The sequence below is a fragment of the Carlito syrichta genome, unplaced genomic scaffold (assembly GCF_000164805.1).
Source record: "Carlito syrichta isolate Samal-C Ts95f unplaced genomic scaffold, Tarsius_syrichta-2.0.1 Scaffold288844, whole genome shotgun sequence".
Classification (NCBI taxonomy): domain Eukaryota; kingdom Metazoa; phylum Chordata; class Mammalia; order Primates; family Tarsiidae; genus Carlito; species Carlito syrichta.
This window is the reverse complement of record NW_007232940.1, coordinates 390,474-402,916: the sequence shown is the minus strand read 5'-3', so window position 1 is coordinate 402,916 and position 12,443 is coordinate 390,474. Positions and strand designations below refer to the sequence as shown.

General features: G+C 40.0%; 1 protein-coding gene across 5 annotated transcripts in view; it reads right to left on the bottom strand.

Moving 5' to 3' along the window:
• The window catches only part of PPARGC1A (PPARG coactivator 1 alpha), a 462,550-nt gene that overhangs the window by 79,832 nt on the left and 370,275 nt on the right, over positions 1 to 12,443 (bottom strand). Inside the window, exon 1 of one of the 5 annotated variants that reach the window (XM_021710392.1) lies at positions 10,138 to 10,892. The exons of the other annotated variants lie outside the window; for them this stretch is intronic. The gene's annotated coding sequence lies outside the window, so the exon portion shown is untranslated. Of the gene's footprint in view, positions 1 to 10,137; positions 10,893 to 12,443 lie in introns of those variants that run through there. 5 annotated transcript variants of the gene reach the window in all.

Sequence of the window (12,443 nt, the reverse complement as noted above, 5' to 3'; positions counted from 1 at the left end):
GTTTTGTTTTTTCCTACAACACAAAAGCGGCAGGGAGGTCACCCAGTCCTGTTGAAGGGTATCATCCCTTTTGCTGACTCAGAGAAGATACGCATTTGCCATTGAAAGACAAATTAAACAGGGCATGGCTTGCATTGTGTGAATACCCAGACTCAGTTATCTGCCAAGACCAGGCAACATTTAGTTACCTCCAAACGCATCTAAACACCAAACATTTGTTGGCTCTGTGTGGACAGAATGTCTTTGTCAAATTTTCAGTTTGAGCAAATATTGCAAAGCAGTCCAGACTAGATTTGTCCCAGGAGAAATTGACACAAATTCCTTCAGGACAGGGGCAGCCACCTCAGCTACATTACTGGGATTGCCGGGTGATAGGATTAAAGGAGCTAGACAGTGGCATTGTGACCTAACGTAACTCTCAAATCTGCTGCACACAGAGCCCTGGAATTGGGGACCAGCAGGAGGAGGAAGTCACTTATCTAGCAGCACTGCTGTGTTCAAATTTTCAGGCATTTACCCAGACTCCTCTCCAGTGGGAATAGGAGGTGAGCCTGCCCATCAGACAGCACTACCTAAAAGAGAAACGCAGGCTGAGATACGCAGTTCAGAGGAGAGAGCAGGGTGTCCCTGCTAAGTATGGGCTGGCAAGACACAAGAGGATTCTGACATGAGAACATATCTGGACAGAATCTGAGTTGGCGAGGATTCCTGGATACCCAGGAGAACTATGTCTGGAATATAGAAGCTCCAACATCTGAAGAAGTGAGATGGCACCTAGGGGAGCTAATGTCCTTAGGCCAAGAACCTACGTAAAAACCAAGGGCATTCCTATAAAAGAGGCACTTTTTCCCCTGTATAAGAACCATTTAAAAGTAGAAATACACTTCTTAGTAAGGACTGAGGAGAAGAGGATTTCAGCTGGAGTATTATTAAAAATCGAAAAGAGATCTGAGAGAGTGAGGTTTGGCAGGGGTGTCATGCTTTGTCCCTCCCGAGAGAGGAGGAAAGGGATGAGTAGTATTCTTCCAGTACATGCCCCTTCTGAGGGGGCAGGACATCTACCAGATAGCAATACTCTGTGGAACAAGGGAGTAGTACTTAGAGATGAAGGCTCCAGAAAAGGAAAAAGTCACATGCACAGATGTCTCCAATAGGTAAAAAGCATATCAGCCCTTCCAGCTGCACTGAAACATCATTCTCAAAGAGAAAGGTCAACAGGCCTAAAATGGTACAAAATAGTTCTCATCCACAGAAGCCTGCACACATCGCACGGCATTCTGGTCAGGTCAGACTTGCACACTGGTTAGACAACTTTCTGCAGACAGCCTTGCCCTCTTTCTGTCAGGTAGCTTCTTCTTGTCCCCCCTCCTCGCAATTCCAATCAGCAAAAGGTTGTTTTAATATACTATGTATGGGACATGGTAAACCCAAGGCCTTTCATTTTCAAATATTCTGCCCCACTGTTCTACCTTTGTTGGACCTTATGCCTGGGTTTGTGGTTTGGGATAGAAAGTCCCTTTGGGGGGATGAAATGCTTTCTAGCAGAATTCCACTCCAAGGTGAAGGCATTTCTGAAGATGGTAAGGGCAAGAAGGGCAGAGCATATCTGTTAGTGATGACTAGGATGGCAGGCAGGTGGAGAAAGTCCCCGCTTCCTCACCTGAGACAGCTTATCCCGCTTGATTTTAAAGGCCTACCGTCAACAGGAACTATGAGTTTAGGGAGCCAGGGGCTATGTGGACTCTGAACTCCTTTACCCCCTCACAGTGGCAAGAAGCTAAATGTGCTAGCGGTTGACAATTATTTTTTGATGAATGTGTAAATAAATCAGTGAGAGAAGATGAACTTTAAAAATCCACACTCCTGAAGAAATATGAAAACATACAAAAGTTGGAAACCAGAAGTCTGGCCAGTGAATTGCTTCTCATATGAGAAAATGTGACCACCTATACCCCAAGGGATGTGGGATAAAAAGAGCAGTTAGTAATTCTCAATACTATCTGCATAGTGCTTTAGAATATCCAAAGCACTGACTTGAGGTGTTGAACTTAGCAACTTAACTGGGTAATTCAAAATGACTGTAGCATTGATATAGACTTCAATGCTTTCTTGTCTTCAGGCCATTGGAAGAAAAATGGGGAGAGTTGAACACATCGAAGGATTTTTCAAAAGCTAAAAGAGACTTGCATCATTTTCTACTTATGCCTCTGATGCCAAAATATTAACCACTGTGGAAACCGGTCACTGAGATTCTCCCTAGCAACTGGCGGGCATATTTCATTTATCCTTTCTTCTTTCAGCAAGTTGCAAGTTTGCAAATATACATATATATATATATATATATATATATATATATATACACACACACATATACATATATGTATATATATACATACATATACACACACGTGTGTATTTTTAAATATTTAAATATTCAATTTTCTATATTAACTTTACAAATTATATATAAATTTTAATTTACATGTTAAAATGTAATATTTACCATATAATAAATTCTGTAATTTATTATACAATATGTCATATAATATATAAATGTACATATTAAATATATAATTTATTATCTATTAAATATTATATATTTGTATATTGTATATTTTTTCCTGCATCTCTCTAAATTCTCTATATCAGTAAAGTTTGAATGAAATGTCCAGCTTTCACAATTTCCTAATGCTCTGATAACAAATTAAGACTTTACAGAGGTGCAAAGGCAATGAGGAAGCTCGCCAGAATAAAGAGAATTTCATGACAACTAGCACTGATTTGCGCTACAAGAATAGATTTTTTAAAAACCCCAAAAAATGTTTTAAAGGAAAACAAAAAAAAGCTACTCACACATGCACAACCCCAAAAAAGTGTCCCAGCACTGGTTGGAAGTGATACCATTGGATGACAGAAGAAACAGACCAGATTAGCCAATTAGCATTCACCCAAGAAAAGCTAGTGCTTCGGAGGGAGGGAAGAAAAGGAACTCATCAACAGTAATATCAACTTTACAATAGCCCTGACTGTTTATCTCTCCGAAGGAAGTGCTACCTCCCTACTTTTTTGTGACCCTCTAGACAATTCTGGGGGAAAAAATGTTAGTTCAACATTATCGCAAGCCAGAATATGACTCTATTTATGTGACAAGTTGACAACATACAATTTCATGCTTGTTGAACTGATCGGTGTTATATATTCACTGTGAATATTATGAAGCCTCACCATTATAAATATGAAACAGTATACACTTATTCAAAATAACTCCAGCAGTGGCAATTTATAGCTTGGTTGTTTGTGTTCTTATGAAGTCCAAATGCCACCTTAAGAAGCTGCAGCTCTCAGAAACAGATGTGCAGTGTGACTGCGACCAAAATGGATTGACGATGACCTATGTGAAAGCAAGCTATTACATTCTGGTCTGCATGGCAGCTGACACTGGTTTGTATTTAGATATGTGACTCTTGGGAACACTGTGTCCTTAAAGCTCTGTTTAAACATGGGCCAAGACATTTGTCTACTGGACTAATTATTTTACCACCCTTCTATGGCAAGGATCACTATTTTCTTTTCTTTAAAAAAACTGTGAGCACATACATACACAAGCACACATTCTCACTATGCTTCATAAAGTTACAGCAAGGACTTTAAACCTTGGTCGTGTCAGGTGAATGTTGGCAAGATTTCCGGAATGCCTGCATAACAGGATTGTACCACTTTCTTGATCAGGTGCCTGGGAACGGGACAAGGCCGCAAACCATCAAATCATAAGCTGTCACAGCAACTGTTTTCAGTCAGGATTTTTCCTCTTCTTTCCTACTCCCTCCCTTTCTTTCTCTTAGCACGCTTCAACCCATTTGCAAGTATTCACTTCCACAAGGACAAATTTGGCATAGTGAAGAACAACACAATTTATCCAAATGTGGAAGGAAATGAAGGAACCAGGCACCTTGCTAAAGCTAGATATCAAAAATTTGCATAAGTAGTTTCCCAACAACAGAGGTGCCATTAAGAACAAAATAAATTGCTTGTATTGTATGCAAGGACACAAACCTTGACCAACTTTGTGGTTGCTTCCCTGCTTGTACCTTTCTTAAGCACACCCAGATATTCCTGCTAAGAAGCTCGAGTTAGCAGCCCTCAGTAGGTAGACCTAAAAAAGGTCATTGCTTGTAGGCTTAGAAGTTTGTACCATCTTTATTTGACAGTTAAGAAGCATGAATCCCAAACATTTGAAATATGAACTTGCTTTTTCCTGGAATTTTATAGTAACTCTTTTGTTTCTTTTTTGTTTGTCAGTCAGCTTTAATGTGAGGTGATACCTAACTCATGTTTTGATGCCTACCAAAAGAGTCAGTGACTGGAATCCTGGATCTCTCTTAAAACATTTTAACCATAGTTTTTTGGAACTTTCCCATTCCAACAAAGTTTACTATCCCAAATCTGCATCTCTTTCTACTTTTCCTGTTGGGCTAAAGTGAAGGTGTTGTCGATCTGTCTAGTAAATCCAACCCACAAGATAACATAATCACATACATTCATTTCTCGGGGACCTTGGCGGCTCTTATCTCCTTGCTTTTATGATCTCTTATGAACAGCCAGGAATAGCAATTTGCAGCCTGTTTGTAAAGCCATCTTAGTCTGAACCTAGCCGCCTCCTCTTTTATCACACAGCGATATTTTGCAACTAAATCCCATTCGCCACAGCAAAATTTGCTCTGAGGCTCCATTTTAGAATAATGTAAGTATTCTCTGCGTGTATGGGACATATCAAACATGCATTGGAGGGCAATTATCATTTCAATGAACTATTTATTAATAGAAGATGTTTTGTGTGCTTTGCTTAGATTTATTGATATTCTACCCACTGTACATTGTAGCCTGGAGCTATTTAGTTCATGTTCATCAGCATCTCCGGCAGGCAGTTCTGCTGTTCACATAGTTCTGGTTCTTCTGTGTGCTTTGCTCAACTTTATTTTACCATTATGTCACCTAGAACATTAAATACAATGCTCAAGTTCCATGTGTTAAATCACAATTGTTTCCTATTAAATGTTCCAAGCTACCCATTTTTATTAAGTTACTTTATTAAATCCTTAATAACACAGATAGAATAGTTAGTTAATTTGTGTGTTGTGCCATGGATGTTAATTTGTAAACATAATAACATACTGCAATCATTTGCATAATAGCATTTTAATCTTTTTAGTAAAAGCTGTAATTCCCTACAAAGTACACTGCAGTAGAAACTAAGTGACTATTGGTAATAATACAAAAGGCCTTAAAATTCTGATCCTATTATAGTGTTGGAACATACCCAAACTGCTTCCATAATCTCTGAAATGTTACTGTTCTCTGATTTAGGTGTCTGTGTCAAGAATAAAAATGAAGTATAACTGGTAGCAGTAGACTATTTCCTAAATGTAATTTAGTATTCACTAAGCACCAGCACTTTGCAAATAGCTCTGAGGCTTTCCTTCAAAGTTCAGAGCTCCAGCTATGCATATTGTGTGAGGAACACCACGGAACTCACTCTAAAATCTGTGCTGAAGAGAGGGCTCTGATAAATCATGCTGATTTGGCATAGGGAAGGGCACCGGCCACCAGGGATTTGGCTACTGAGTCTCCTCCCTCCTTTCTGCCCTACCAGCCTGATTGCAGCTCCTTGAACTGACTGCCTTTGAGTAGAAGTTCAGGAGAGAATGAAAAAGTGGCGGAGTGAATGCTTAAAGAAGCTACTTTAAAAAGTCTATAGGGGACCTGGCTCAGCCTGGAATCCCGTGCTTTGGGAGGCCGAGGTGAGTGAATTGCCTGAGCCCACGGGTTCGAGACCCACCTGGCCCACTTGGTGAGACCTCATCTCTACAATATATCAAAAAAATTAACCGGGCATGGTAGCGTGCGACTGTAGTTCCAGCTACTTGGAAGGCTGAGGCGGAAGGATCGTCGGAGCCCAGCAGGTCGAGGCTGTGGTGGCCGGGAGCGGCCATTGCACTCCAGTCTGGGCGACAGAGTGAGACTCCAACTCAAAAAAAAAAAAAGCTCTATAGAGGGTGCACTCTCTAGAGCTCATTAATAACAATGACGCCGGGCTCGGTGGCTCAGTCCGTAATCCCGCGCCTTTGGGAGGCTGAGGTGAGTGGATTGTCTGAGCCCACGGGTTCGAGACCCGACTGGGCAGCGAGACTTCATCTCGACAATAAATCAAAAATTAGCTGGGCGTGGTAACGCGTGCCTGTAAGCTACTCAAAAGGCTGAGGCAGAAGGATCGCCGGAGCCCAGCAGGTCGAGACTGAGGTGGCCGGGAGCAGCCACTGCACTCCAGTCTGGGCGACAGAGTGAGACTCCAACTCAAAAAAAAAAAAAAAAAAAAAAAAAAACAATGACAAGACTTGTCTCCCTCTCAAAAAATATATATATTATATATATATAATATATATGTAAAAAGAAGAAGAAGAAAGAAAGAGAAAAAGGAAGGTAGTTGTTTAAAAGTCAAGACAAGTCATTTTATGCAAGACCTGGTAATTCATTAATCCACTTGGCTGAAAACTTTGAATGAATAACTTGCAGTAGTAATGGAGATGGGCAAAACTACAAAATATTAGTGTTTAGAATCTGAAACTGTGCAAATTACTCTATCATTTTAGGAAAGAAAAGACTCAAAACTATCTCCTATCATCATTTTAGGACTAATGGCTTAATGGATAAGAAGTCATTTCTCTTTTTAAAAATGTGGCCCTTGCCAAGAATAAGAGTGTGCATTCCATTGTGGGCCTCTCTCCCCTTTTCTCTGCTCTCATTCTTGCTACTTGTAAGTCAGCATCTTTCGCAGCCTACAGTAAAATATGGTATCCTGCTTTGCTTTCAAACTGTACCTCAGAGTGCCCAGTCTTAAAAGTAACCTGAGAGGTTAAGAAGAAGAAGAAAAAATAGCCCTTACGAAATTGTTTTACATCACAGGCAATTCATTTTATAAAACCCACAATAAAATTTTTCATTGCTAAAAGAATAGGCACATAATTATAGAGACAAATTAACCTTGTTAAAAATGTGAAGTCTGGGATAGGGAATAGTGGAGGAACAATTTAGCTGTCTGTTTAACAATGTGGGATTTAATGTTCATCTTTTTATCTGCTTCGTGTGTTGATTTCATCCAGAGGTGAGCCATCTGCTGGGCTGTGCTTTCAAGGCATGGCATATAAGATAGGGGAACAAGGACAAATAAACATGGCCTGTGTATACAGTTACTATACTGGCACACACACACTTGCTATACAAATAGACGATTTGTCCAATGCAGTATGCTGAACCTTGATTACTTTAACCTAGACGGTTACCTTTGAACTAAATCTAAGAACCAACGAGCCACTATTTTCTGATTCTACTCCAAGATTTCCTCCTGTTGAATTTGAGTTTCCACTTTTTTGGCCCCAAAGATATCCAGGAAGAGTAATTTTTATTAAAATGAACCTCTTGAGACTCTAGGAGATTGGAAAAGCCTAAGACAAGCCCATAAAAAGGCTCATCTTACTTCTTGGAGAGCTCAGAGTAGCTGACATGAAATCATTGGTCTCCTCCCCACAAAACACAAAATAGTACTTTCTAAAATCATTGTGCCTAATGAAACACAGAGATTCACACTTTCCAAGCTGCAAATGGCTAAGAACTGGATCAAATGCATGAAGAACAGCAGCCAGTCTCATTTCTCATAGCCACAACTTCCATTAACAAAAGGCACCACCAGGAAAGTTAGTGCCAGTGAAAGGTGGTCATGGAACCTGCATCCTGTGACTTGCTGTTGGGTAGATGCCAGTAGACACAGCCCTGTGGGTCAGAACTCTTGAGCCATATTTTCCAGTGGTCAGCATAATGGCAAGAGGAAAACCGGGTGATAAACCAGATGTTCTTAAGATAAGCCAGATGTTATCAAGCCCAGAAGTCTAAAACAGTGTTTAAATGAGGTGCATAGGTGAACACACACACACATGCACACACACCCACACACTCACACCACACGTACACAAACAACACTATTTAGTCTCCCTGCAAGGTAAGCCGACAGTAAGCTGAAAATAAAGCAGCACACAGACTGGGTCAGATTGTTGCTTCCTGATTTGTGACTCTCCAAGATGAACATCTAACTGATTTATATCCAGAATTTGGAATTTTGTGGTAGACTACAAATGCAAAGATAAGTACAACATAAATTTTTAAAATACTCCATAAGTCTCCATGAGTTTCAACATTCTTCAATGTTCTTGTGTTACAGCCAATTATCTCCCCACTTAAATGGCTATTATTTTCTTACTTGAAGACTGTGTTCTCCGTGTAAGTGTCATTACCAAGTGTGGCAAAAATCTGGCTGTGAGCTGTAAATTTAATTTAAATGACAAACATTTATTGATTGCAAATTGGAAATTCCAGAAATCTTTAAAAAGTGATTATTGTAAATTAATTCAGTCTTCCCACATAACAAAGAAGAATTTATTCTCCCAATGATTAAATTAAGGTGAGGTTGTTTTCACACACGTTGTGTGTGTGTGTGTCTGTTTACTTTGTTACAATTCCAAGAGGTTTGCCATTCACAGAAAAATCTATCTGACCACAGGCACAGTCAGAAGCAGGAATTCATTATCATGGAAGGCTGCAGAATTTTCTCTGAGGAGTCAAGTGAGAAAAACCAGACACCACGTAAATGTGTGGATTGGGTTAAATATGTTCTGTCCCTCAGGCAGTTGGGAGATTGAGAGCCCCTTTTGAAAATGACTCACAGGTCTAAGGAAGTATTTGGGCACCTAAAGAGGAACAGAAACTTAACCAGGAACAATATCCCTGAAGTTCTGATTCTCTTGGGAATATTTTTGAGTTAGCATTCCTTGCCACCTCCCTTTACAACCTAACTCATAGTTATCAGGGCTGATGGAATTTTCCTCCAAGGTGCTTTGACTCTGTTTGCTGGATGCCATCCCCTCTGCATCACCTTGTCCCTTCCCTGCACCTGTGTCACATTGGATTTGGAATGCAGCAGGGCCTGCTGTCTGGTTTTCCCTACTTCCTACTTGTCTAGACCTCTTACAACTGTCAGCATTATCACTCTTAAATACCACCTCCATTATGCTGTTCTCCTGCTTAAAAGTCTTCAGTGACACCCTAGTTTCTACCATGCAACTTCCAACTGGGTTCTCACGTCCCCACCATAATTTTGTACCTACCCTGCACTTCCAACTGGGTTCTCAAGGCCCATCATAATTTTGTTCCCACCCTATATCCATACTTACTCCCCTCCTCCTGTGTTCCCATTCATATACATTTTACTTTGAGTAAACCAAGCCCCTCACGTTCATACCCCCTGTATGAAAACATTTTGCTCTTACTCTCTTACCAGGCTTGGTGGGTTTATTCTTACTAATTTATTTCCTTAGCTAGGACTACTACACACACACACAAACACACACACACACACACACACACACACACACACACACACACACACACATTGTACTCACTTACAATGTTTTCCAATTACAAATGTATATGCAGATGTAAAGTTTTATGCATGCATGTACACATACATATACATGAATATATAGTCTTATATTGTATTCCAAATGCTAAAAATAAAAACATATGCAATATATTTTTATATATGTAAACACAGTCTTGCAAAGTTTGCTAATTGTTTCACATTCTTCATTTTGCTTTTCAGAGTTAATTTAAAGTTCTTTAGGAAACAGACCTTATTTTGTACTTGGTACCTACACAGCTCACATCATCATTAAACACGTGATGGTCAACTCATTCATCATGCCGCAAATATTTATTGAGTTCTTACTTTCTGCCGTTTTCTAAGAAAATGTCTAGAAAAATGTCAGTGAACAAGACAGACAGATTCTCTGCTCTCCAAATGCTCATGGTCGTTGAACTGTCAAGGTTTGTTATTTTAACTTTTTGATAGGTACATAATATATGCTCATTTCTGAAAATTTTAGAATATAGCTGAAAGCCAAATGAAGAAATGTTAAATCATCTATAGTCCCACCAGAATGATCAAGTAGTCTTGAAAGCTTCCACCATTTATTTCCTTGGTGGCATATAGCAGGATACCTTACAAACGGCTAACACAAAGCCACCACTCACCCTTTTTCTCCTACAAAAGTTCACAGTCTCAGACTTCCTGAGAGTTCCAGTAATTACCAAACATGAATGCTGGCTACAGCTGTGAGTCCTTCTCTCCCCATTAGCAAAGGCAGGCTTCAGAACGTATTATGAGTAATGACCTAGAGACAACTGCATTCTCACTTGCCACCGTTCTAACGAACCCCAAGTAGCTGCATTCAGAAGTAACCGACAAATGAATGAAAGATGCCCATTCAGTTGTACCATGGAGGCATTAAAGCAGGTGTTAAAATAAACCAGGGACAAGGTTGCCCACAGTGACCCAGAAAGGCCAATATGCTATTAAAACTAACCCCATGCCACCCATCTTTACACACCGCTGTGCTGTAAAAGTAGTCCTTTATTCTCTTCCTTCAAACAATGCACAAAGGCAACAGAGGGAAGGAAGTTATGTTGCAATATTCTGAAACATAAATCTTGCTACCAGCCGGTCCAGGGACAGCATCCTGTTTTCCTTACACATGGATCAGATTCACTGCAGGCTGCACCTCTGAGCCTTTTGCCGTTTTTAAAAGTAGCTTCTGAATCCTACCTGGTCACCAGCATTTACACATCCAAACACAGGTTGTATAAGCAGAGATCATTGTTTGTATGTTCAGTTACTTAACTATCATGTACGATAGCAGCTTGCCACACCTTTGCTCCCACTCAGAAGACCCTCTTTCCTAATTGTGATGTTCAACTTCATTCTTTTTTATTATTACTAAGTTTGTGAAGTTAAATAAAAATTAAACTTAGATTCAAACATACGGAAGAAACTAAAGGAAGAGATTTCTATATATTCCTAAAGTTTTAAGATTCTGTTACATTATTTTGTAGCCCTAAATCCCACTTTCTGCTTTGATCAGAATTCAGAAATCCCAGGGCCAATTCAGAAATCCCAGGGTCATCAACATGCTACTTGAGTCAGGGAAAAGTGTTTAACTACTGGGTGCCTGATTTTATTCTGGGAATCTGTGGCAGACGGTGCTTGTTATTGGCAGATCAGAGACAGCAGAGCCTGTGACTATTAGGCTTGCTCAAGTACAAGGCCTTCCCAAATGTGATGAGGCAGGGCTTTGTGAATTGCAAGAAGGTGAACGCAGGTGAAAAGTCCACTGTGAGAGGCCAGCCCTGGGAAAGGACTTCTGCAAAATGCTGCTTTGGTAGAAGCCACATAAAGCTGTGGCCATGCAAGGGTTATTTTGCTGCATACAGACCTTCGTTTCAAGGGAAGACCCAATTTTAGAATTTCCCGTATGCTCAAAACATACTTTTCTTTCCCATTATAGAAAAGATGTCTGAGTTTAACACTGAGGGCAAAGAGTAGAGGCGTCATCATGCTATGCAAATGCTCACAGAGCTGCTGCTGTTTGTAACAGGATTGCCACATAGGACCTTACCCTTTGCCTAGACAAAGAAGAATGAGTTTTGTGACATCAGAGAAAACTGTTATGGGGACTTATCTAAACAGTCACTTTTGCTCTCTGTCACTAAGAGAATGCCTGACATAGTAGTCCTGAGGCCCCAGGCATCTCAATAATGTTATATATCTTCTCATTCTGGTACCATACTATGTTTTCTCCTAGAAATCTGTTCATCTTTAGTGTTTTATAAAGAGAAATTTGTGCCTTAAAAATAAAAGACATTTTCCCAACTCAGCACTATTATTATTTGAGGCTTGTTCATCCTTTGTTGTGGGGAGCTGTCCTGTGGATTACGGGGTATTTAGCATTATCCCTAGTCTCCACTCAATAAATGCCTGTAGCATCACCTTGCCTCCCAGTTGTCACAATCCAACATGTCACCAGACATTGTCAAATGTCTCCTGAGAAGGAGGGGGAAAATTGCCTTCCGTTGAGAATCATTGGTTTAAAATGACCTAATGAGAGATTAAATGAAATGAACCTTTCTTTAGAATACTGAAAACAACTCTATTAGTGAGGAATGTTATAAAGGGAAACAAACGGGGTGTCATTGCACAGATGTGGCATCTATAGGTAGGTAATTTACTGGATGCTGAACCCAAGTCTCCCAAAGGTGCAAATGTGAAGTACCTCAAACAGGTACCACAACACAACATATGGGAACATGAAGGTCATGGAGAACGTTGTCATTTTGGAAACTAGTCACCAGGGTGGCATTGACAACTATGCTATCTTCTCCCACCTTTAAGTTATTGTCTAACCATCATCTACAACATGCATGGCATTTACTCAATGTGGAAAAGCCGATTTTTAGATAAGACATCTATAGAGATAGACATTTTTTAAAGTACTGTTTATTTA